Below are 24131 nucleotides of genomic sequence, written 5' to 3'. Positions count from 1 at the left end.
AGCCTTGATTGTGGCCTGAATGAATTGAAGAGGCATTTCTCAAATGCTGAGAACTACTGGCAGCACTGAACTCAGAGCATCCCCTGCTGCTTGAGTCTTGCAACGGCATTGGTATCACTGATGTTAGCTGTGCAAGAGACCTGCCACTCTCCCTTCTAAAAGCAAGGAGCCAATACAATGGGGAACATGGGAGGACTGGTCTACTTAGTTTGGTGTGTCCTTTTGCTGTTGCTATGTCAGACAATTTCTTACCATAGGATCAGGTTTGTGTACATCAATACAATTTGTTTTTATGCGAAAGAATATCAAAATCTTATTTGAAACAGTCCAGTTTCAATGTACTGCAATGTATACTTTTGGCCAAATACCGAGGACTTTGGGTCAGGAATGAAAACAAAGGGTATGTCTACATTGCAATTAGATGCCCATGCCAGCTGACTTGGCCTCGTGGGGCTTGGGTTAAGAGGCTGTTTAACTGTGGAGTAGACATTTGGGCTTGGGCTGGAGCCTGAGCTCTGGGACCCTCCCAGCTTGCCCCTTAGCCCAAGAGCCCAAGTCTGGTAGTATGGGCTAGCCGCAGGTGTCTAATTGTAGTGTAGACATACCCTAAGAGGCTGATCCTGCCACTCTAATTCAGGGTGGCAGAATCAAGCCCTTTGTTATTATTCCTTACCTAAGGAATCCAAGGATCTCATCCAACATATATTGATTCCAGCAGTGAGATGTGCCAGAGCAGATTTAAACAAAGCCCTTGTAGTAGTTTACATAATTGGAGTGTTTTAGTGGTTATCTTTTCCCAGGAGGGTTTGTTCAACATTGTGAGATGAGACACCAATATCATAAAATAATAACAAAGAACTACTGGAAATAGAATAGCTAATTTTTTAGACAAATGAGGTGTCCACACTTTCTATGCTGGTTCTGAGTATGAAATAGTGCTTTATAATTAATTAGGGATGAAATTCATCCCACACTAAACACCCCCCCACACACACACTCAGAAACTACTGTGATGAACATCACATACATGCCTAGATATCTTATTATTTATAAGTTTTTCTAGGGTGTTCTGTGCTGGCCCCCTTACAAACATTTACTGAATCTATCCTCACAACTCTGTGAGACAGGAAAGCATTCTTATCTCAGTTTTACAGATGGGCAGATGTGGCAGGGCAGACTCGGTCTCACCTACTTTCTAGCCCGCAAATGTCTCAGAGACCTTCTTTGGGTAAAATACCTTGTGCGGTTTATTTACAGGACTCTTTTCCACCACCTTCACATACTATTTAGCCTTATACCAACAGTAAGATGAAGGCCTCAGCTCCTGAGGCAAGGAAAGGAAAGATCTCTTGTGGCTCTGACTCTACAAGACTGACATCCCCCCCCCTTCCTTCCTTCCTTCCTACCTACCTACCTATGTTTTTTGTGCCTTCTGGTAATGAATTAATTTGCCTTTGAACTCTCTCCAGCCCATCCCAATCAAACTATTGGGTGCCATTCCCATAGTCAGGTGTGCTCTGGGCAACTAATTGGAGTTGCAGTGGTCAGAGTATTGCTTGTGCCCCGCACTCTGTCATAGCAACTAAGACACAGATTTGTCCAAAGCCACCTGGAAAGTTAGTGGCAGAGATAGGCAAAGAACCCAGGTGTCCTGAGTCCTAGCCCCATGCCTTAACCTCAAGATCATCCTTCCTCAAACACTTAATGCCCACTTTTAGGGTGCAAGGAGTGCAGAGGGATTTGCAGGGGCTTCTACACTTGAGTAAATTTCACACTAAAAATCTGTGGCACCAAAAATTTAGTTAATATTTTTTTGTTTGAGAATAAAATACTAGTCACTTGTATAGCATAAGCTATCTTCTACTTTAAAAAATCTTTGTAGACATGAATGAGTTCAGTCTCTCAACATCCTCTGAGATAAAAAATAATTATTCCCATTTTCCAGGTGGGGAGACTGAGGTACAGAATTGCCTATGGTCACACAAGAAGACTGGAAGAGCTGTGAATAGAATGCCAGAGTCCAGACTCCCATTCAGAAGACCCTACTCCTCTTGCAAAAGAGACAGCTACATAAATAAATAAGAAGAGATGTATGTATAACAGAAAAAAGGGGGGGCGTCATTTTCAAAATTAATTTAGTGCTGGTGAAAGTGGGACTTACTACTTTTTTTGTGATTTGGGAAGAAAGACTATGAAATATGCTCCAGAGAATCATAGAAATGTAGGGCCAGAAGGGATCTTGAGAGGTCATCTAGTCCAGCTCCTTGAGCTGAGGCAGAACCAAGTATACCTAGACCATCTCTGACAAGTGTTTGTCTAACCTTTCTTAAAAACCTCCAATGATGGATATTCCACAACCTCCCTTGGAAGCATACTCAAATGGTTAACTATCCTCATAGTTAAAAATCTCCCTTGCTGCAGATTAAGCCTGAATTAAATTAATCACCTTAGGTCTGGCCTACGCCAAAGGTTTTTGTACCAGTATAACTGTCAGTTAGCAGTGTGATCTTATACTGATATAGTTATACCAATACAATCACAAGTGTCAACATAGTTATATGGGTATGAAGTTGCCTGATAACTGTCTAGCTTAGGCCAGGTCTACAAACAGACTTTTGCTGGTATAGCTATGGTCAGGGGTGTTAAGAGCTGTGATCCCTGACTGACAGAGAGGTGCTCACAGAAGTCCTTAGTGTAGACGCAGTCATGTTGGCAAAACGTTGCTTTTAAGAATATAACGTGTTCAGTCCGGCAGTCCCTCTGCAGTGAGTGGCCTTGCAGCCCAATGCATGGGATCACAGTACCACTCGATTTGGGGGCCCACTCAAATGGGGCCCAGGGCAAACTGGCCCTTTGCATCCCCTCCCATTGGGGAGGTTGTGGGTGCTTATGCCCATTAAATCTGCAGTGCATGGAAGCTGTTCTTGTGGGTTATGCCACAGACAATACTGCATGAGAGACCAGAATGCTGCAGTACTCAGTTTCTGGCACTGATCCAGAATGGCTTCTAACACATCCCCTGTTTTTCAGCTGCTGACTAAAAGGTAGATTTTAGAAAGGTCAGAAGTTGAGCAAAAGTCCTTGGAGAAGCTAAAGATGGAAATACTTCTCAAATGAGACATTTCACACATGCTGAGCTGAGACTGCTCTAGGCAGGTTTCTCTGAAGAACAGCAACCTCTCCTGCTTGGGAGGCGGGGGGACGGCAAACTGCTTAGCATTTTTTAACTTTGAGTTTTAGAGGCCAAACATGATACCATTGCTTGATGTTGAATGACAAGAACACAATGTAAATAAAAACCCAAGGGGATGACTTTCCCAGTATAGGAGAGCACAGTACTTTTAAGATCATGAATATGAAAGCCATGCTCCTAATTGCCTTCCTGAGTAGTTACTGAGCTACAAACACAAATCTGAAGAGCTGTTTAAAAGAAACCCAGCTCTACTCTTACGCATTTTTTCAGAGAGGTTAAGCTGAGATTGCCAGCAATTGGCAAAGCAGTAATGGTTTACAAATGCTAAGGGCACCCTCACTGTGAGAGTGAGCAGAATGTTGGGCAAAAGGAAGGACATATGGGATAGGGAATAATTAGTTGGTAGGGGGGGTAGGAAGAATTCCTTTCCCTTCCTCGAAAATTGCTGATTTCTAGAACTCGATAGAACCTCTCTGAAGGTTCTGATACGTTTTGCTTATCTTTTTTCTCACTCTGCTTTCCCTTTCCATTTGGCTCTGCACTTCTAGACTTCATCTATGGGTGGAAAGTCCCAAATTACTCTGAGAAAAGCTGATCTGGAAGTATTTTTGGCACTACTAGAAGCGGGAAATACGTGAAACCTCATGAGTTCATTCTTGCAAGATTTCCAGCCAAATTTTGCAGCCTCAAGGATATTCAAGCCAACCATGAATTCTCTACCTCCCCTTTAATAGAACCGTTCCAAGGTGAGAGTGTAGAGAAATGCAAAAATCATGACCCAAAAAGTAAAAGAAAGCCACCCCGTCAGCTTCATGCACTGATCTCTGATTCTTCACCAGAGAGTCAAGCTTCACAAAACATGGAAAAATGTACAGTCTATAGACTGTGTAAACTTTCAGATTCTTGACTAAACAGCTCCCACATAGTATTATGAAGGACCTCTTGAAGAGACTGGCTGAAAGTTTATAACATGGCATATTGCCAGTATTAGACCATTAGGCAAAACAAGAAAACCAATGGAAAGGAACACTATTGGCTATTGCTTTCCTCCTCCACCCGTACTTTCTAGCCAGGTTTTACAAACATTTGAATGTGAGGGAGAATAGAGAAGTTGATGAATTGTTGGAAAGGAAGGGAAGTTATTAACTTTTCATTTGTCTAGCTTGGGTCATGTTAGAGGGTATAACTATTGTTCAGTAGTGTTGGAGAAATTTTTTAAAATGTATTTGTAAGAAATAACAAGGCCTAGATCAAATGGATAAGAACCATTTTGAAGGTGTATAAATCTAAAGAAATAAAGGGAATACATTTGTGTTCTTTTTAACCCTTCCACCTCTCTTCGCAGGGGTGTGGGGGGAGGGATGATTTGACCCTTAAACAGTTGCTGTACTTCATCCCAGAGATGTCTGCACTTCATCAGTGGGCGAAGTGAGTTCTATATATGTGTGAGAATCTCACCCCTACTTTGACTCCTTAATGCCATGTAAAAGGGTCAGAGTGATGTAAAGAGGCCCTAAAAGCCCCATATCTGGTCCAGGGAGGATTCCCTTGATACAGGCACCGTGGGAAACAGCAGCAAGGCTGCCTCCCTAGGACCATTCATATGCTCAGTTCCAGGCAGTGCTGTACCCCATGGGCAGTCTGGCTCTTCTAACTTAGACAGGTCCCCAGGGCTATCTAAGTTACACTATCTCAGTTATGCTGGGGGCCTCTCCAGAGCCTTTAATAGCCCAGGATCAGGAGGACAAAAAGTGTCTTAAAGCTGCCTTATCTCCTCCTTTCCCATGACTATGAGGTCTGCGCTGCACCTCTTAGGGTTTGTCTACATTGCAGCTGGGAGGGTACTTCCCAGCCCAGATAGACAGACATGCACTAGTGCTGCTTGAGCAAGTGCACTAAAAATAGCAGTATAGCCAAGGATAGCATGGGTGGCAGCTCGGGCTAGCTGCCTGAGTCCAAACCTGACTGGATCCCCCGGTTACGTACTTGGGCAGCTAGCCCAAGTCAACAGCCAGGCTACCCCTGGTGACACTGCTATTTTTAGCACAGTTGCTCGAGTAAAACTAGTGCATGTCTGTCTACTCAGGCTAGGAAACACACTCCCAGCAGCAGTGTAGACATACCATTAGAGACACAGCACAGAATCTCATCCCGGGATTGTTAATCCACGAGTAAAGTTTCTAAAGCTCTTTAGGATACCTCTGAATGAGAAGGTGCTATATGGCAATAATATTATTGGCAATAATAAATGGCACAATTGCTCCTCTGTATGGAATTAACCTCAGTTGTGTTTTCCTTTAAGTTGACCATGTAAATGGTTAACCCTTTTCTAAGTTTATTATTTTTGTAACAATTCTGTTCTTATGCAGCTCATAGGGCTGTTTATCAGTTTTATTGACTATTTTCAATAGTATGGAAATGCTGACTAGTGGAATCAGCGGGTCTCATTTTGTAATCCTGGCTCCGCCACTGTACTATCGTGTAACCATGGACATATCATTTAACCTCTTTGTATCCGTTTCCCATCTGTAAAGTGGAGATAATCACCAGAGGGATGTTGTGAAGTGTAATAGTGTAGCTCTTTGCAGATAACGGACCAAATCATGAAATCCTTAATCAACATTTCACAGGGAAAACTGCCATTGAAATACCTTCATTAAGTAATCCGTGTGTTTCAGTCCTTTGAGTGATTAATTGGGACAGGTTTCATAAGTGGGCATTTTCCTTGATTGAAGACTGAGTAAAAAAATCCAATAAAAACTTCAACACTTGGCCCAGTAAACACAGAATGCTCTATTAGACTAATGCTCAAAAAAGGCTAGTATCATTCTGTGGTGTGTTAACAGAAGTGTTGTATGTCAGACATAGGAGGTAATTATTCTGCTCCACGTGACACAGGTGAGGTCTGACCTGGAGTATTGATCCAGTGTTAGCTGCCACAATAAGAAGGATGTGGCGAAACTGGAGACCGTCCAGAGAAGAGCTATAACACTGATAAAAAGTTAGGAAATCTGGTCTTTGAGGAAAAGTTAAAAAAATGGGTATGTTTATTCTTGAGAAAAGAAGCCTGAGGGGAGGACTGATAACTATCTTCAAATCTGTTAAGGGCTGTTATAAAGAGGACGTTGATCAGTTGTTCCCCATGTCCACTAACAGTAGGTCAATGAGTAATCAGCTTAATATGCAGCAATGGGAGATATGAGGAAAACTTTCTATAAGGATAGTTAAATACTGGAATAGGTTACCAATGGAGGTAGTGGAGTCCCGTCATTGGAAGTTTTTAAAAACAGGTTAGACAAACACCTGCCGGGGATGTTCTAGGTATACTTGGTCCAGCCTCAGTGCAGGAGGCTGAACTAGATTACCTCTTCCAGACCTACATTTCTATGATTCCTGGTCAAAAAGGAAAAATAAATGGCTTGCAAATGCAGATATTTGGGTGGGTGCATTTCATATAAGTGGACTGGAGTGCTCTGAGACTCAGTGTGTTTCTGACTGGCTGGAGTTTAATGGGGGTGGGGCTCAGGAGCTATGAGGCCTGCCCCAGCATTACAATAGTGAGCCTAGTTTGGGAGCTTGGCTCAGCTACAGGTCCACTCTAGCTTTGGGAAACTTAGTCAGCCTGGCTTTGGCAGATGCTCTGCCCGGTTTGAAAGATTTGCTCCAGCTAGAAAGACTTTTCCTGGGTTGGGAGGTTAGTTTAGGCTCCAGCTTTGGAAGACTTAGTTAGCTGAGATTAGGTAGAAGCTTGTCCCAGGCTTGAAACACTGAGTTTAGCCTGGAAGCCTGACAGAGAGCTATATCTAGGGTGACCAGATGTCCTGATTTTATAGGGACAGTCCCGATTTTTGGGTCTTAAATAGGCTCCTATTACTCCCCACCCCCAGTCCCAATTTTTCACATTTGCTGTCTGGTCACTCTAGCTGTAACAGATTTTTGTTCAGCCTAGACAAAGGCTTTATTTAGCTCAGGGGTCAGCAACCTTTCAGAAGTGGTGTGCCGTGTCTTCATTTATTCACTCTAATTTAAGGTTTCGTGTGCCAGTAATACATTTTAACGTTTTTAGAAGGTCTCTTTCTATAAGTCTATAATATATAACTAAACTATTGTTGTATGTAAAGTAAATAAGGTTTTTAAAATGTTTAAGAAGCTTCATTTAAAATTAAATTAAAATGCAGAGCCTCCCCGGACCGGTGGCCAGGACCCGGGCAGTGTGAGTGCCACTGAAAATCAGCTCACGTGCCGCCTTTGGCACACGTGCCACAGGTTGCCTACCGTGATCTAGCTCTAGAAGTTCTTACCTTAGCTGAGAGCTATATTGCTCTGAATTTGCTCTGGAAATTTTTGTAACTGAATTCATTTAATTTCCTATGGGACCTAAATTTAAAGAAGTATATATTTTTTGCTGTATGTTTAGTGCTCCTAAGTCTGCCTCTTTTCTCTTCACAATACCTGAGTCTATGATTCACAGCTCACATGTGTCAGAACTCTCTGTGATAATATGTCAAAGAAGGGGAAAAGATGAATTAATGCCATTCCAGTATCAAATTTCTGAAAATATAAGCCTCACCAGAAGTAATGAATACTTTCTCAGAGTATAAGACATTTATTAACAACAAATTTTGCAGGGATATCATATTTTTCCTTCAAAGAATGATTTTCAAACAGAAATGTTAATTGTGCAGCATGTAAAGGGAAGTCATTAACAAATGAGAACTGTGCTTGATTACACTAAATAGTCATCTCAAATAAATTCCCTGATTGTCTTAACCTTTCCTTTTTTCGCACTTAGCTCATCTGCATGTGATAAGTGTTAATAGTTGAACTGTTCGTATAAAAAGGATGAGAGCCGATTCATCCATAGTGATATAAATAAAAACAGATGATAGATGAAATCTAATGGAAACCAGCCATATCTGTATTACAACAGCAGCATTCTATAACAGGCTATACAGTGCACTGGGGATATGTTGGGGTGGGGAGTAAGAACTTTTTACTTGTTATATTATCCACCTGAGGGGCCCAGTCACATTAATATAATAGAGTATCAGAGGGGTAGCCGTGTTAGTCTGAATCTGTAAAAAGCAACAGAGGGTCCTGTGGCACCTTTGAGACTAACAGAAGTATTGGGAGCATAAGCTTTCGTGGGTAAGAACCTCACTTCTTGCATCTGAAGAAGTGAGGTTCTTACCCACGAAAGCTTATGCTCCCAATACTTCTGTTAGTCTCAAAGGTGCCACAGGACCCTCTGTTGCTAATATAATAGAGTCAATGAAACTTACAAAGACAAAAACATTAAGGGTTTTCTGTAAGGGCTACAATACTCAAAGAAAATGAATTTCCTCATTCATGACAACCTCTGCATGCATACAGAATCTCATTTAAAAATCACACTTTTTACTGGCAGTAGTAATTTTGTTTTCTCATTAGGTTCTTACTATAACAATAACAACAACAATAATAAATTAATTACAAAATCTTTGATCTGTGTAATAATGTTTTAATAGCTATTCAATTTATACTATTTACAATAATTCCTTTCTGTTACATATAACTGAGCCAGACATGACAAGAAATATACCTAAATGTACCTGATAGAAAAAATAGTGATTGTAAAATAAACAATACTATTATTTTTATTCTAGGCCTAGGCCACTAGATACTATACATAGAAATTGCCATACAGAATCAGTAGGTTCACCTACTCCAGAAGCCAGGCTCTGGCACTGGCCATAGAAGATGCGTCAGGGTTAGTTATAATAATGCCACAGTAGGCAGATGTAGGATAATATGCCCCCACATTATGGGTCTTATAGTTAGAGATTGTCTTAAACATTGAAGAATGAAATTTAATATCCTTTCCAAAATGTTTGGTATCATTGATTATGAAAACTGGATATTCTTGATATCTATAGAAATGTCCAATCCCTTTTTGAATCTTGCTAAGTTTTTAGCCTCAATTACTTCCCGTGGCAATTAATTCCACAGTTCAATTACATGTTGTATGAAGTATTGAATTTTCCACCTTTTAATATAATCAAATATCTTCTTGTTGTTGTGTTGTGAAATTGGGATGTTCCCAATCTACCTTCTCTGCCAGTGTTTCTCAAATGCGGCCACGGTGGCTGCATGCGACCACCAAGACCTTTTCTTGGAACTACAGCCTCCTGGGCTGTGGTGAGGGGGATGGGGCTGAAGGCAGTGGCCCCTCTCACAGAGCTGCCAGCAGCCCTGCCCCCATCTGGAGACACGAACACTGGAGGAGCAGGCAGCTGGTGAATTCCCCACTTTTCTGGAAGTAGGGGAGACAGGCTCCGGCCACAGGGCTTCGGGCTCTGTCCACGCGGTGGCTGGCTCTGGTTCCAGGCTCCGGCCCCAGGCTCACCACCCCCACCATCATCCCTGGGCCCTGCTGCCTCCCTGCCCACCTCCCCATCCAGGGCTTAATTTGTCCCAGGGCTTTCCAGGGCTGAGTAAGTCTGCTGTGAAAATTGATATTAACAAACATACAAATATCATGTTCCACAGCAGAAGACTTACCAGCTAGCAAGTCTTAGGGGGGGAAAAAAGCACAAGCAAAAAAGCAAAAGAAACAACAACAACAAAAGACAATAACATGCAAAGTGCCTTATTTGTGTTTCTATTCTGTTTAGGTCCAATAAAGAATAGCGACAAATGTAAATTATTTTTATTACTGAGTCTGAAAAAACCCTACATACATAAATTACAATGATTTGGACATGTATATGTGCATATTTATTTTGTTTTTCATAAAGATAATTAAGTATTTTAGGAAAAATTGTCAGTAAGGCCATGAGCAAGAGTTGGTGGCTGCACTCTGAGGCCACCAAAAATTTGTTGAGAACCCCTGCTCTAGACCATTCATTACTGTATATACTTTTATCAGGTATTTGCTTCCTTTCTGAGGTAAACAATCCCAACCTTTTCAATCTCCCTTTTTATGAGAGTTTTTATAGGCCCTTAATCATTTTTGCTGTTCTCTGAACTTCTGCTAGTTCTACAGTATACTTTTTGAGATGGGGTGACCAGTACTGCACACACACTTATTCCAGATGAGGCTGTACCATTAATTTAGGTAAAGGTATAATGTTCTCTCTTTGATTCACTATCCAGTTTCTATGCATCCTCGTATCTTGTTAGCTTTGTTGACTGCAACTGCACATTGTACAAAGGTCTTTACTGAGCTGCCTAAAGTGACACAGTGAGCTGATTGTAGGCAAGTGCAACAAAAGTGATTTGTAGAGAAGGGGATATCATTTACAAAAGACTTTCAAGATAAATTAAAAACACTACATTTTTGACTGTCTTCCAGAAATAGTGGAAACCAGGAAATCCATAGATTTATATGGAGCTTTCAATTAAACAGGTAATTTTCTATCATTTCTGTACAGGGCCAGTAGGTGACTGAAAAGAATCCACACAAGAGATAGTCAAGCAATTAACAACTTTCATTTGGTGAATTTAACCACTTTACTTTTTGCAAATTGTTTGTGAATAAACTGAATGTAAGGAATGTGCTTGCTATTAAATTGTTCATGTGTTTTTATGTATCAGCCCACAGATTGCTCACAAACTGTTTGCTGCAAGAATTCCCTTGAGAGTAAATACATAATACTTTTGATCTTAGAGTTGAACTGTGGGATTGTCACACAGATCATATGGTACAGTTTCTGTTTCCTGATTGGATGACTTAAGCTTTATAAACTACTTCTGCCAGGAAAAGATACAGTATTTTCACTGAGGAAACTTCACGTAGGGCCTGAAATAACTCTGTATCATGAACAAAACTGATCACAAGCATGTTCATGAAAAACGAATGAAAAGGGATGCAAAAGAACCCAAAGTGAAATTTTATATAGAAATCACCAAAATATTCATGATTTTTTTCTTACTATTTGCCAAATGATAGCACTTTCCTGCTGATGAAGTCAGAAGAGCAAGAAAATAGGGGGAAAGGAAAAATTGAAGGAGAAAGAAAATGTAGGAAGACATGGAAGAGAAAAGGGTGCAGGGGAACAAACTCAGCAGAAAGGAAATAGGCCGTGCTGCTGTGGGAACCCTCCATTAAACAAAGGTAAGGCTGCAAAACGCACAGTGATAAAAAATAAGATAGACATTGAATTGCAGTGTATGTAGCTATGGAACTGTGATGCCCTTATTTATTGAGTGCTACATTTTTTACATGTCTAAGAACCCTAGGAACTAGGAGCAGAAACAGCAGTCATTTTGTTTGCAGAGTTGTTACAACATATACAGAAGAAACACACAGTTTGCTCTCTCACATGGAGACTTTTACTTTTGCTCTTATTGTTGTTTTGTTTTCCTGTATCTAAAATAAGTCAGACTGAAAGTACATGGTTGCTTTGTGAGGATAGAAAAACATACCACATAGTAGACAAAATGCAGTAGAAAAGATAGTGGTTATTATCTTTAGCTATCGCATATATCCAGCTTATTTACTCTCTTTTTTAAGATGTTTTTAAGAAACTGCTTCTGCATCAGTTTGAGTCTTACATCAATGTAATTGTCGTGCCTAATAAATGCTTGGATACCAAAGTGATGAACATAGTATAAAACCTTAGAGAGATTAAATAGATGCCTGATACTTATCCTGGCAGCAGTGGGAACGTTTGTTACCTGAAGCCTATATTACTATGACTTTGAGAGAGGTAGAAAAAATGGGCCTGGCAAATGGGGAACATGGGCATGGCATATCAAACTCATTGCGGGAATACTGGCTATTTCAGTTCAAAATTGGGGGGATTGATAAGGACATAGGAAGGCAGAGCCCAACTGCAAAGTGCCTTAATACAGCAGGAATTGGAGGCAATGAGGAGAGATTTTATATACATTATATACATAAATGAAATGTCCCAGGCAGAGGAAATAAACAGCACATGTGTTTAAAAAAAAAGAGGAAATAACCAAAATAACCAACCACAACCGTCACATAAGACAACTTTATTCTCATCTTGTCTCCTTAATACTGCCCTAATATTATATTTTGATATAATCAAGTCCTGTGGCTGCCATAGGGAAGGTGTGGGGTCAGGACTGGCACTATGTTGGAAGGAGAGATGGGCCTATGAAAGGGGTGAGGTGATTCACAGTATGAAATAATTTGAAATAGGAAAGGCATATCCAATTGAAACTACTAGGGAACTGTTAGGTAGTGGTATGTAATTACCCATATAGGAATATGGTCAGGATTTCAAGCTTAGAACCCCCAACTTTTCAAAGAGTGTTATGGAATCTTCTGTTACATGGCTACAGTATGGGCAGAACCTCAGTTATTCATCTTATCTGAAAGAGCACATGGTGCTCCCTCCAGCAGTATGGTGACCCCTAACAAGAGGCTGCGGGATGGGTTTGGTACTGACTCAAAAAGAAGTTGTCTCCTACTAAGGCCATGATTCAAAACCAGTTGAAATAAATAGAACATCTCCCATTGACTGCTATAGGCTTTGAAGCAAGCTCCAGAACCCCACTTTGTTATCAAGACACTCTCAGGAAAGATTGTATGAGCTCCACTTCCTTTTCATTGGGAAACTGGTAAATATCTACAAAAACAGGCAAGTTCTTCAGTATTTTTTTAACAGGCCTTGCTATACTAGCTGTACTAGTGCTTTTTTTTTTCTGTCTTGGCTGGAGTCATCATAATGACTTTCAGGATGCAATAACATTTTCCCCTCAGAGTTTAGACAGTATGAGTTAAGAGAGCTCAAATCCTTTATTATTCTGGGCAGTTGTAAAGGAAAATATTTTGTTAAGGGAAATTACTTGAACATGTATTTTGAACTGAAAGTGCTCACAGAACAAAGGAGCCTAAATTTACAATATAGTAGTTACTTGCTGGCTTAAATGTTTTAGTTATTTAGGCTAGTTAAATTATTTAAAGAAATATACAAGTGCTCAGAGTCCCGTATTTTTGTAAGGAAGCTACTTTGTTTATTGCATATTTTTGGTTATGAAACTGAAACTTTATTTATAGAAAGTGAAGTAAACTGCTATTAATTTTAAGCATTCATGTAAATGATCTGAATACAGTGACTGCAACAATCACTACAGAATTTCAGTGGAACAACTATTGAATTTATGTAAACTCACAAGGAACATTAGGCTTTAGCTGAATTGTTGAAGCCTAAAGCTAAAGAGGAGTTACGCATGTAGCTTGGGAGACAATGTTCGGAAACATTTATTGCAAAAGGTAACGCGTAAAGGAAAGTAAATAAATAAAACAAATGTTGAGTTTAATACATTTGTGGCAAGATCATGTTCCTGTTAAAGTCAATGGTCAAATTTTCCTGGACTAAAAGGAATCAAAATTGGGCCCTTTTATTTCTGTATTTTACTGGCACAATAAACCAAAACATCAAACCATAGTGGAAATTTAAGTGTAAAACTCATGTTTTTAAATGCTGATGCATGCTCTAATTCAACAATCACCTAGACACATGCTTAAACCCAAGTACATACCCAAGAGCTCTGCTGAATTGGGGCCTTGAACACATGAGTAACTTTAATAATGTGATAGTTCTGCGGAAGTCACTTTTTTTATTTTGCTTTTGTATTTTTTTTTCTTTGTGGTTTGTGTTGAGCACAGTAAAACTTTTGCAAAACAATTGCTTTTATAACAGTTGTGATACCACATCCTTTGTTCTGGACATCTTTGTGTTGTGATTGCTTCCACACTTACTTAAAAAAAAAAATAAATCTGGTCTCTGCCATTTGTTCACTCTTGAAATTTTGTCTTTATACTTTGGTAGCAAATCTTAATTAGATGTACTTCTGTTCTTTCACTGCTTGTTGACTCTTTCATTTGGGAAGCATTGTTTTCATTATCCTGCAAATATCCAAGGTTCTTTTTAAAGTCAAGTCCATTTCTTGCAATAACCTTGCTCTGACCTGTTTATTCGTTATACCAGAATTAGTTACAAATAACAGATAACTGTTGAATATAACGTTGTTATATAGGTCTGTAACACAGTGGTCAATAGTCTTGTCAGGCAACTAGTTTCTTGTAAAGAAAACATGCCTTACTGTGACATTCTAGTGTGGATCACAGTATTCCTGAGACTTCTCAATAACTGTGGTGGTTTCCAGTCATCTTTATGATTGTACTGGAACACATTGTAGCTCTCCAATGCCTCTGGGCCAGCCACACACAGCATTTGGAGAATTTTACTCCAATTTCTCTGCAATACCCCTTGCTTCCACAACTGAGGGATCGAAATGGCTTCATTTATTTTATTTTTGCCAACACTAACGTTTTCTTCTGACACTATTTAATAGGAGTGTGACACACACAGGAGTACTTCTGTTTATTTTCTGCCCCAATCATATGATGTGGACCAGGATCACCTGTCAAATCACAGGGATCAGTATCAGTCTCTCTAGTGGTTATAAAACCACAGTTATAACTGAAAACTTTGTAATTTCAGCTCAGTACACTTACCCTCATCACAGACAGTCTCTTGACACACATTGATTAAATTTTCAGTTTTGCCTTTATGTAACCTACTCAACAGAAAAAATATACTCTAGTCTAGTGCTGCCAATTCAACACAATCCACAATAAATTTACGTGTAAAAGAATTTTTGGGATGGGGAAGGAGGAGAAAAAACAAAAGAAAAGCTACTTGGAAGCTGTTGAGAAAAAGTCATACATATGTGATATATACCAAAGTGAGTTTGTTTATCAAAGTCTTTTCTTTTCTTTTTTCTTTCACAGATTAATAAATAAAGGGCACAGTGGCATGAATATACCCTAACCAGGAACAAATAAAAATAAATTGGAGAAAAGCTTTATTTAGGTATCTACTTATCTTTGTATAACATTTATACTGTTATATTCATCTGGCTTGAGAAGGGAGGGTCTCCATGTGCCATGATTCTTACTAGTGACAGCTGCCATTTGTTTGGTAGTTTAGCCTATGCTACCTGATGCTCGAGGAAATTCAATAAACAAGCCTGCTCACTCACTGACACACCAGATATTACTAGTTCTATTACATACTTTCCATTATGATCACACTTGCCCGTTTTCCCACTTTCCCATTCTTGCTGCTTATTAGGTTCAAGTGCTAAATAAGGAAAATCAGAAATAATTATACATTAATATTTAAAGATCATAAAATATTGATTAATATACCTACAACAATGTTCTGACTTCATTAGTGTGTAAATGTGCACTCCCTTAAATGTCACAGCTATTCAAATACTGAAGTCTTTATTATATTTCTGATTGAAGCATGCTCTGTCAGGGAAAGGAGGAGAGGGAATAAGTACAAAAACATTATCTATGTCCATCCTGTTTGCCTATATTAGATGCCCATCATCAATTTGCCTATTTTGAAAACTAGGAATCATTTAGGGTATGTCTAAACTGCAGCTGGGAGCATGCTTCCCAGCTTGAGTAGACAGATGCACTAGCTCGAGCAGAGCTAGCACGCTAAAAATAGCAGGATAGCCAGAGGTAGCATAGGTGGCAGATTGAGCTGGTTGCCTGAGTAAGTACACAGGGGGTCTGGGAAGGTTTGTAGTCCAGCAGTTAGTCCAAGCTGCTGCCTGTGCTACCTCTGGTACACTGCTTTTTTTAGTACACTCCCAACTGCAGTGGATATGTACCCTTAAATTCCATTTGTTCTCCTACGGACTCCACATTGTTAGATTTCAATAGACGACCTCCCACCGCTACATAAAAAGAAAAAACAGATACAAACATAGACAAGGACAAAACATAGCAAAGAAAGGCAGGATCTCCACAACAGTACTGATTTATATAGCATCATTTTTAGGGTTGTCAAGCAATTAAAAAAATTAATCGTGATTAATTGCACTGCTAAACAATAACAGAATACCACTTATTTAAATATTTTTGGATGTTTAAAACATTTTCAAATATAGATTTCAATCATAACACAGAATACAAAGTGTACAGTGCTCACTTCATATTTATTTTTATTACAAATATTTGCACTGTAAAAAACAAAAGAAATAGTTTTTTTTTTTCAATTACCTAATACAAGTACTGTAGTGCAATCTTTTTATCATGAAAGTTGAACTTACAGATGTAGAATTATGTACAAAAAAAACCTGCATTCAAAAATAAAACAATGTTAAACTTTAGAGCCTGCCAGTCCACTCAGTCCTATTTCTTGTTCAGCCAATTGCTCAGACAAACAAGTTTGTTTACATTTGCAGGAGATAATGCTCCCCGCTTCTTGTTCACAATGTCACATGAAAGTGAGAACGGGTGTTCCCCTCGCACTGTTGTAGCCGGCGTTCAAAGATATTTACATGCCAAGTGCACTAAAGATTCGTATGTCCCTTCATGCTTCAACCACCATTCCAGAGGACGTGGGTCCATGTTTATGATGGGTTCTGCTCGATAACAATCCAAAGCAATGCAGATGGATACATGTTCATTTTCATCATCTGAGTCAGATGCCAACAGCAGAAGGCTGATTTTCTTTTTTGGTGGTTCTGGTTCTGTAGTTTCCGCATCAAGTGTTGTTCTTTTAAGTCTTCTGAAAGCATGTTCCACACCTCGTCCCACTCAGGTTTTGGAAGGCACTTCTGATTCTTAAACCTTGGGTCGAGTGCTGTAGCTATCTGTAGAAATCTTACATTAGTACTTTCTTTGCGTTTTGTCAAATCTGCAGTGAAAGTTTTCTTAAAATAAACGTGCTGAGTCCTCATCCGAGACTACTATAACATGAAATATATGACAGAATGCAGGTAAAATAGAGCCAGAGACATACAGTTCTCCCCCAAGGAGTTCAGTCACAAATTTAATGAACGCATTATTTTTTTAACAAGTGTCATCCGCATGGAAGCATGTCCTCTGGAATGGTGGCCGAAGCATGAAGGGACATACAATGCAATGCCAGCTACAAAAGTCCCATGCGAACACCTGTTCTCACTCTCTGGTGACATTGTAAATAAGAAGTGGGCAGCATTATCTCCTGTAAATGTAAACAAACGTGTTTGTCTTAGCGATTGGCTGAACAAGGAACTGACTGAGGGAACATAAGTGATTGGCTGAACAAGGAACTGACTGAGGGAACATAAGAATGGCTGTACTGGGTCAGACCAAAGGTCCATCTAGCCCAGTATCCTGTCTACCGACAGTGGCCAATGCCAGGTGCCCCAGAGGGAGTGAACCCAACAGTCAATGATCAAATGATCTCTCTCCTGCCATCCATCTCTACCCTCTGACAAACAGAGGCTAGGGACACCCTTCCTTACCCATTCTGGCTAATAGCCATTAACGGACTTAACCTCAATGAATTTATCCAGTTCTCTTTTAAACGCTGTTATAGTCCTAGCCTTCACAACCTCCTGAGGCAAGGAGTTCCACACGTTGACTGTGCACTGTATGAAGAACTTCCTTTTATTTGTCTTAAATCTGCTGCCCATTAATTTCATTTGGTACCCCTAGTTCTTGTACTATGGGAACAAGTAAATAACTTTTCCTTATTTACTTGCTCTACATCACTCATGATTTTGTATACCTCTATCATATCCCCCCTTAGTCTCCTCTTTTCCAAGCTGAAAAGTCCTAGCCTCTTTAATTTCTCCTCATATGGGACCCATTCCAAACCCCTAATCATTTTAGTTGCCCTTCTCTGAACCTTTTCTAATGCCAGTATATCTTTTTTGAGATGAGGAGACCACACCTGTATGCAGTATTCAAGATATGGGCGTACCGTGGTTTTATATAAGGGCAATAAGATACTCTCCATCTTATTTTTTATCCCCTTTTTAATGATTCCTAACATCCTGTTTGCTTTTTTGACCGTCACTGCACACTGCGTGGACGTCTTTAGAGAACTATCCACGATGACACCAAGATCTCTTTCCTGACTCGTTGTAGCTAAATTAGCCCCCATCATATTGTATGTATAGTTGGGGTTATGTCTTCCAATATGCATTACTTTACATTTATCCACATTAAATTTCATTTGCCATTTTGTTGCCCAATCACTTAGTTTTGTGAGATCTTTTTGAAGTTCTTCACAGTCTGCTTTGGTCTTAACTATCTTGAGCAGTTTAGTATCATCTGCAAACTTTGCCACCTCATTTTTTACCTCTTTCTCCAGATCATTTATGAATAAGTTGAATAGGATTGGTCCTTGGACTGACCCTTGGGGGACACCACTTGTTACCCCTCTCCATTCTGAGAATTTACCATTTATTCCTACCCTTTGTTCCCTGTCTTTTAACCAGTTCTCAATCCATGAAAGGACCTTCCCTCTAATCCCATGACATCTTAATTTACGTAAGAGCTTTTGGTGAGGGACCTTGTCAAAGGCTTTCTGGAAATCTAAGTACACTATGTCCACTGGATCCCCCTTGTCCACATCTTGGTTGACCCCTTCAAAGAATTCTAATAGATTAATAAGACATGATTTCCCTTTACAGAAACCATGTTGACTTTTGCCCAACAATTTATGTTCTTCTATGTGTCTGACAGTTTTATTCTTTACTATTGTTTCAACTAATTTGCCCGGTACTGACTTTAGACTTACCGGTCTGTAATTGCTGGGATCACCTCTAGAGCCCTTTTTAAATATTGGTGTTACATTAGTTATCTTCCAGTCATTGGGTACAGATGCCAATTTAAAGGACAGGTTAGAAACCATAGTTAATAGTTCCGCAACTTCACATTTGAGTTCTTTCAGAACTCTTGGGTGAATGCCATCTGGTCCTGGTGACTTGTTACTGTTAAGTTTTTATCAATTAATTCCAAAATCTCCTCTAGTGACACCACAATCTGTGACAATTCCTTCGATTTCTCACCTACAAAAGCCGGCTCAGGTTTGGGAATCTCCCTAACATTCTCAGCCATGAAGACTGAAGCAAAGAATTAATTTAGTTTCTCCGCAATGACTTTATTGTCTTTAAGCGCTCCTTTTGTATCTCGATCGTCCAGGGGCCCCACTGGTTGTTTAGCAGGCTTTCTGCTTCTGATGTACTTAAGAAACATTTTGTTATTACCTTTTGAGTTTTTGGCTAGTCATTCTTCAAACTCCTCTTTGGCTTTTCTTACTACATTTTTACACTTAATTAGGCAATGTTTATGTTCCTTTCTATTTACCTCACTAGGATTTGACTTCCACTTTTTAAAAGATGCCTTTTTATCTCTCACTGCTTCTTTTACATGGTTGTTAAGCCACAGTGGCTCTTTTTTAGTTCTTTTACTGTGTTTTTTAATTTGGGGTATATGTTTAAGCTGGGCCTCTATTATGGTGTCTATGAAGAGTGTCCATGCAGCTTACAGGGATTTCACTTTAGTCACTGAACCTTTTAATTTCTGTTTAACTAACCCCCTCATTTTTGCATAATTCCCCTTTCTGAAATTAAATGCCACAGTGTTGGGCTGTTGAGGTGTTCTTCCCACCACAGGGATGTTAAATGTTATTATATTATGGTCACTATTTCCAAGCGGTCCTGTTATAATTACCTCTTGGACCAGCTCCTGTGTTCCACTCAGGACTAAATCGAGAATTGCCTCTCCCCTTGTGGGTTCCCGTACCAGCTGCTCCAAGAAGCAGTCATTTAAAGTATCGAGAAATTTTGTCTCTGCATTTCGTCCTGAGGTGACATGTTCCCAGTCAATATGGGGATAATTGAAATCCCCCACTATTATTGAGTTCTTAAATTTGATAGCCTCTCTAATTTCCCTTAGCATTTCATTGTCACTATCACTGTCCTGGTCAGGTGGTCGATAATAGATCCCTAATGTTATATTCTTATTAGAGCATGAAATTACTATTCATAGAGATTCTATGGAACATGTGGATTCATTTAAGATTTTTACTTCATTTGATTCTACATTTTCTTTCACATATATTGCCACTCTCCCCCACCCCCCGTTCTGTCCTTCCGATATATTTTGTACCCCGGAATGATTGTGTCCCATTGATTGTCCTCAGTCCACCAGGTTTCTGTGATGCCTATTATATCAATATCCTCCTTTATCACGAGGCACTCTAGTTCACCCATCTTATTATTTAGACTTCTAGCATTTATATACAAGCACTTTAAAAAATTGCTACTGTTTATTTGTCTTCCTTTTCTCATGTGTCCGATTCTTTTTTATGTGACTGTTTCTTGTCTGATCTGGCCCTTAGATTATCCTCTTCCATCCTCTCCTCCTGACTAAAACCTGGAGAATCTCTATCAATAGACCTGTCCGATCCACGTGCTCCTCAGCAGCAGTCGGCTTTCCCCCATCTCTTAGTTTAAAAACTGCTCTGCAACCTTTTTAATGTTAAGTGCCAGCAGTCTGGTTCCACTTTGGTTTAGGTGGAGCCCATCCTTCCTGTATAGGCTCCCCCATCCCAAAAGTTTTCCCAGTTCCTAATGAATCTAAACCCCTCCTCTCTATACCATCGTCTCATCCACACATTGAGACTCTGAAGCTCTGCCTGTAGAAAAACATCCAAAAATGTTTAATAAATTTCAATTGGTATTCTATTGTTTAACAGTGCTATTAAAACTGCAATTGATTTTTTTAATTGTGTTTAATTTTTTTGAGTTAATCACGTGAGTTAACTGCGATTAATTGACAGTCCTAGTGATTTTTAATAATCAGATTTTGCTGCATATTTATTTAGTACACAGTGTATGTATCTTTGTGTATACGTCTGTACGGATATTGAAGTTGTTTTCATAATATTTTTCTAACCAGAACTTTGGTAAGTTTAGGTCTTTGTGTTTTGTGAATTATTTGTGAATCATTCCTGCTTTCTGCCAGTTAGTCATAAAATATTGGTTAGTCATAAGTATTCACTAAATAATTTTCAGATTAAAGGTGGTTCAAAAACTGTTCACTGCAAATGCTCACTATTTGCAGTTTGTGATGCCTGGCTGTTTGTATTGGATTGTTTTGGCTCCCTGCTCAGATGGCTGACCCTTTCTAATGAAAAAAGATGAACAATAACAATGAATAACCCATTTCCAAGACAAACTGGTGAAACTTTGAGATTCACATATAACTTCAAAAATACTTAGTTGTACAAATATCTGCAATTCACAAATAATGTCACTCCATGACATCAGCAAATCAGATTCAAATAATGTATTCATTATTAGTCTCACAAATTTGTTATTATTCAACCACCACCACAGAGAATCTGTTTGAATCAAAACTCAGTTCTGTATCTCATATTTTTAAAATTGAGGAAGTCTGTGCATTTATTTCCTCCAGGTTTCTATTACCTTACAGCAAAAGCCAATTAAGTACTTACTACTATGTTGTTCAACATTTCAGTCAGTGAAGAGAAAATGGTATTTCAAGCTTATCATTTTCTCTGAGGACAAAGACTGCTACAAAATAAATACTGCAGTGGTAGCTTTCAGCTATTTACCAAGAACCATATTCTCATGTGGAAAGTGATTTGTAATGCAAACATTAAACTTGTTAGAATCAAGGCGGGACACAGGGGCTGTCAAAAGTAATTGTATTGTAGTGAAAACTGTTGAAAAGTAAAATTTCTTCAGGTAAGGATTCGTGAAACTGTGAAATTCTTCAGGAAGTCCTGGAAATCTGCATTGCAATGCCCTGTTTCCTAAGATTTCCAGAGGGATCTCACAGAATGTATAGTAAAGCTGCATTTTTTTCTTTTTGTAATTACTCTGCTCATACCAGCTGTGCGATATTCCCTCTTGTATGGATACATTCCATACAAATAATTGCAGAAAATGCTGTTTTCATTTCCTTTGGTGATGATAGGCCCAGTTGCACACATTTATTAAAACAAATAACCAGTGAATTATATATAATATGCCTATTTCATACATTGATGCAATTTGAATAATTTTAAAACATACATTCACCATGTTATGTTAAACATTGCAGTAACAAGCACAATTCCTATTGGGAATATTGAAAACAGCATCACTAGAATGATGCTATTGTAGGTCCATGTTTTGGGTGGGACACATAGGATGAAATCCTGCAGCCCTTTGGTACAATTATAGAAGCCCCCACCCTCTGTGAAGGGATCAAGAAACAGAACTTTAAAGCCTGTGTGCTACAGATTCATTTTCTACTGCTGCCTTTTCCAATAGACCCACTTGGGAGTATTACATTGTTATCCATGCAGAGGGAAACCTTTTCTTCCTAGGCAACAGCTCAGTTAAAAAGATCTGGATAGCAGTTGGAGGAATTACCATGTGAAGCTGTGGTAGCAATGTACATTCTGTAGCATTGATCTAATCCTCCAATTCTAACAGTCTGCTGAAATTTTACCACTTTGTTTTCCCCAGTCCAGGATTATAGTTCCTCTAAGGTTAGCAAGGAGAAATGTTCCCTTCCCCTGAAGGGAACAAACTAACAATAAAAGCAAATGAATTTATGCTTACAGAGACAGGGCATGTGATCAACTGGCCAAACTAATTTGTAAGTTTCAGGTTAACATTAACATAAACATAGATATAAATACAATCATCAAAATTCTACTCATGACAGTGAGTTTCTTTGTGTATAGTCTGCACTCTATTTGGAAAAAGATCCAAATAAGTAATATAAAATCAAGGCTATGTGCCCAACATTCCTCCCACATGGAGTCAATGTTGGAGCAATACATTGTCCACCAATTGCCTCTGAAGTAGATCAGTCTATCTGCCTGGAGGTATTGTATTGCTGATCTCTGCCTAATGAGACTCCTGGCCCCAGTGGCTCTAGGAGTATGAAATATACCCTTTGTTGGTGCTTCTCCTCTGTTGTATTTTTCCCCTCCCTGTATGTGTTTTAAAAAGACAAAGCAAGCCAGCCCCAGACATCAGTGACCATAAGTGTAAGTTCAGAATTTCAATAAATCAAATTCCTATATGTTTAGGACCAGACCCCTAGCTGGGGTAAACTGGTATTAGCTCCATTTAGGTCAATTTAAGGTCCATTTAAAACAATGAAGCTAGGCTGATTTACATCAGATAAGGATCTGAGATTTATAATCTATTAAAACGATATATTTATACAAATTACTCCAATCTAATACAACTCTTTTTCCCCTTTATTATTGATTTCCAAATCAACCTGCATCACTGAAAAAATAATGCATAGTGTGTAAGTTCTTAACATTTTTCACCCAGGTCCACTTCCCTTAATATGATTTCAATCACTTCTTCAAAAATAGTAAGTTCCCATTATCCTTTTTTAAAATAACAAAATAATCTAACTCATACAAAATCTTTCCACTAAATACTCTATCAGCATATTCTTATAAAAGCATAATTCATCTGAATTACCACATAAAACAATATGTACAACACTCAGATATTTTTGAGGCAGGCCCCCCAAAAAAACATGAGATTGACTCAGAAATTGAGATTTTTATAACATAATATATATTGGCTTTTTACTTGCCTTCTGGTTTTTGAGTCTTTAGATTCACATTTTCAAGCTTTTCTCCAAAGCCATGAGAGCTAATAGAAACTTACTTAAAAAAATAAAGTAAAAGCCAATATTTTCATGTAATCACATGACTCCAGGAGCTAAGGCTTTAAGAAAAATGACAAATATTGTGAGACTGAAAAAAAATCTCAAGCACTGCAACACTTAACTCTTTAGCTTCAGCAAGAAATAACATTTACTCACAAGACACAATCCATTTAGATTTCTTTGGGTTCAAATCTCTTGGTTTCCACTCTCCTCCAACTTTATGGAAGGTTATTTTATTTTTTGCTCACACATCCTCTTAGTAGCACCTGATCAAATAAAATAGCTATTTTACATATATTCTTCTCCTGTCCCTCCCCATTGTCCTCCTCCCCTACTTTACCACCCCTAATTTAATGTTATAGGCATTGTCCATGAAGTTCAAAAAGCGACAAAGAGTCCAGTGGCACCTTATAGACTAACAGACGTATTGGAGCATAAGCTTTCGTGGGTGAATACCCACTTTGT

At 39.0% G+C, this 24131-nt stretch overlaps 1 long non-coding RNA gene across 1 annotated transcript in view; it reads left to right on the top strand.

Annotated features, from left to right (window-relative positions):
- Window positions 1-24131, top strand: part of LOC128838243 (uncharacterized) — a 53209-nt gene that overhangs the window by 4711 nt on the left and 24367 nt on the right. The window contains exons 2-4 of the long non-coding RNA XR_008445135.1: window positions 1946-2090; window positions 10527-10580; window positions 11124-11288. This is a non-coding gene — a long non-coding RNA (uncharacterized LOC128838243). The remainder of the gene's footprint in view (window positions 1-1945; window positions 2091-10526; window positions 10581-11123; window positions 11289-24131) is intronic.

Source organism: Malaclemys terrapin, chromosome 5 (assembly GCF_027887155.1).
Source record: "Malaclemys terrapin pileata isolate rMalTer1 chromosome 5, rMalTer1.hap1, whole genome shotgun sequence".
NCBI lineage: Eukaryota > Metazoa > Chordata > Testudines > Emydidae > Malaclemys > Malaclemys terrapin.
This window is presented reverse-complemented; position numbering and strand designations above follow the sequence as displayed.